Consider the following 3,656-nt stretch of genomic DNA (forward strand, 5'->3'; position numbering starts at 1 on the left):
TGAAAAATTCAAGTAAAATGATTACAGATTATTCACATAGTTACGTTCCACTAACAAAAATCTATCTTCAAAAGTTTAGGATTTTTCTATTCTTTTTATTATATAAGATAATCTCTCAGTTGATAGTGCTTAAATTAGGTCAGAAGATAAACATTGCACACAAAAAAAAGTAAAGGAAAGGACTTTTATTTAGGCTCTGACATAATTCATTATGTTTGCAACTGCACATAAAAGGAAAAAAGATGAAACCCAAACTTATAAATGCACTTTTATAAGGCTGTCAGGAAACACAAACACAGCCACTATTTATCTGATGACATTATAGAGAAAAGTAGTTCCCCAATGATGTGAGGTTAAGTCTACAAAGATGAGGTGAATTGTAAAGGGAAGCATTTAACTGGTGAAGCCGATCGGCACAGACAAGCAATCAAGGCAGCATTGTCACTTTTTCTTCCTCAATGAAAGCTTTATAGTGTTGGGCTTCAGAAATAAAGTATCTTAATAATTACATCAAATATTTACTTCACTTTGCCTGTCTATAAATACAAAATCACTATTTGACATGAATCTGAATGTTGATGATTCTAAGACAGCTCAAATCTTTACTTCTCTTTGTACTTATTATACTGTACTGTTCACTTACCTGTCTTCCCCACCTACCTGTAAACTCACTGAGGACAAGGATATATCTACCAGAGTGGCTCTGAAAGTGTGGTTCTGGGACCAGCAGCATCAGCATCAGCATTCCCTGGAAAATAGTTGGAAATGTACTTTCTCAGGCCCCATTCCAGAACTAATGCCCAGCACTCTGCTGTAAAAAGTCCTCCTGGTGATTCAGATACTCACTAATGGTTTTGAGAACAACTGATGATGAATCACATCCAGGCACTAAACACAATACCTGACATGGTGTAGAATCTAGCAAGAACGCTGTCCCTGTTCTATCAAAAGCTAGAGTGTATTTATCCTTCCCTTGAACCTTGGCTGTCTTGTGACTGCTCCAACCAGAAGAGTATGGCAGAAATGATGCTATGTGACTTCCACGGCTAGGTCATAAAAAGGGATGCAGGTTCTGCCTGGCTCCTTTGGAACTCAAACATTATGCTGTGTGGAGCCCAAGGCATATGCAAAAGCCTTATGTAGGTGTTCTGGCTAGCAGTCCTAGCTAAGATCTTAGCCAACAGCCAGCATCAAGCCCCAGACATATGAATGAATGTTCTTCAGATGATTCTGGTCTACGGCCATGCCACCCTGAACAAGCCCAATCCTGTCTAATCTCAGAAGCTAAGCAGGGTTGGACTTGGTTAGTACTTGGATGAGAGACCACCTAGGAAGACCAGGTGCTGTAGGCATAAAAAAATTAATTAATTAAAAAATAAAGGATTGTGAGCTGACAAGTTCCTTGTAATCCACTGTGCCCTGTTTGATGCTTGACTCACCAAATCTCTGAGCATAATAGTGCTTATTTGATACACTAAGTTTGAATTTAATTTGCTATGTTTCCATGGTAATTAGAAGAGATGCCTCCTCTGGCTCTTCTCTGAGACTAAGTCCTGCTGCCACCAACAAACATAGCTTACATGATATTTAACTGTATCTTTAATGTCTATCTTCTTTTTCACCTTGGAAGCTTGATGAGGATATGTATGTTTCAACTTTGTTCACTGCTATATTCACAGTGTAGATATTCAGTCAATATTTGTAAAATTATTGAGTAAAATTCTGTTAGAGATAATTAAGGAAAGAGGAGCCTGACATTCAGAAATTGAGTTATGTTCATAGCAGCACAATTTACATTAGCCAAGATATGAAAGCAACCAAAATGCCCATCAAGAGACAATTAGATAAAGAAGTTATGGCTTCTATATACAATGGACTATTACTCAGCCATTAAAAAAAATAAAATTCTACCATTTGCAATGACATGAACAGACCTAGAAGTTATTATGCTGAATGAAATAAGTCAGACAAAGATAAATACCACATGATTTCACTTATATGTGGAACCTAAGGAACAAAAAGAACAAATTAATCAAAAATAGACTCGCAGATATAGAGGACAATCTGGTGATGGCCAGAGGGGAGGAGGGATGTTGGGGCCTGAGAGAAAGGGGTGAAGGGTTAAAAAAGTATAAATTAGTAGTTGATAGATGGTCACAGGGATGGAGAACACAGCATAGGGAACGCAGTTAGCATTAATGTAATGGCTACGTGTAGATTCAGAAGAGAGAAAGAGCAATTAGGGGGATCATTTTATAAACTATATAAATGTCTAACCAATATATTGCATACTTGAAACTAATAATAAAATAAAATTTTAAAAAAGAAATTGAAAAGCTAAAATGAGTAACAGAAATAATGTGTGGCTTTTTCATAAATCCTTTAGAAACAAATGAAGGTTTAAGACTATCATCCTATGCTTTGGAATTGCACGTTGGTTGTATTTGTATTTGTGAGAGAAGAGGAAGCTAAAGCATAAGTAAGATGGGTTGACGGCATACATTTTGACATAAAGCAGAGCTAAAACCATAAAACTCTGGGAACTGAGAGGAGATGAAAAATACCTTAGTAAGTTAAAATAAAAAGTGCCACCCAAGCCTTTAAAAGTCAAATTTCCAAGTGATGGTGTACTAGAGAAATGAGAAAAGGGATGAAAGGATATGGAGGTAAGAACCAGTATCAGAGCCCTGTTGTCAGCAGCTCTAAGGAACAAAATCAAAAAGATATTTACAGTTAGATTAAGGCCAAGACACAGAAACAAGCATCAAAGAGCTTCTCTGCTTCTTCAACAAGAAAAACATATGATAAATATTTCATTAAAACTTACTTGAATAGGGACCCTAACACTTTACTTCACATAAAATATGATAAATTAAAATTAATAATGTCTTTTCTAATAATGGCAGATATGAAAACCATAGAGGTAAGTTCTCCAACACCATTTTCTCTACAAGATCTTAAAGTCTTTAAACCTGATTTTTCCTTCTGTTGAATTTTTCAAGATTCTAATTCTCAACATATCCTTATTTTAAGCTGACTTTTGTTTTGATAAATAATTACGCATTTGCAAAATTGATTTAGTACAGTACCAAAAATGAAGAAAAAAAGAAATGGATGAGTATGCATATTTTCATGGCTATTTCATAATCTCTATGAGATTTTAAAACTAATAAACCTCATAGATATGTAAAATTCTATAAAGAAAAATTAACATTTCTTCTGGAGAAGGAAAGGGAAACAATAAGGTACTCCAAGAATTAGTCCTAAAATAGATTCAAGTTTTAACCAATGAAGAAGAGAAGACACAGTAAATTCTCTAAAACAGTACTGCAAAACCAAGCACTTTCAGTTAGTAAAATGCCTAGTCAAATGGGTTGTCTTAAAAGATATCTACAGTGGACAGAAAAATGCCAGCAAAACTTTACTATAAGCATACGTAAGAAGATGTATTAAGCAAAATGTAATCCAGATCCCATTTACAATTTAATTGGGTCTGAGCTAGCAGCACCACTCAGGAAATAAAGAAGCCTTTGTTAATCAACAATCCCTGAAGGCATTGATGCACTCCTTTTAGCTCGTGCCTTTAAACAGAAAGTCTTCCAAAATGCCACACTGAAAAAGTACCCAGGCGTATAGCCTCTATTCAAAATCTAATT

General features: G+C 35.3%; 1 pseudogene; it reads left to right on the plus strand.

Moving 5' to 3' along the window:
* The first annotated feature begins 1,233 nt into the window (after positions 1-1,233).
* On the plus strand, positions 1,234-1,352 carry LOC120582908 (uncharacterized; annotated as a pseudogene).
* Positions 1,353-3,656: the final 2,304 nt, after the last annotated feature.

Source organism: Pteropus medius, unplaced genomic scaffold (assembly GCF_902729225.1).
Source record: "Pteropus medius unplaced genomic scaffold, Ma_sr-lr_union100, whole genome shotgun sequence".
NCBI lineage: Eukaryota > Metazoa > Chordata > Mammalia > Chiroptera > Pteropodidae > Pteropus > Pteropus medius.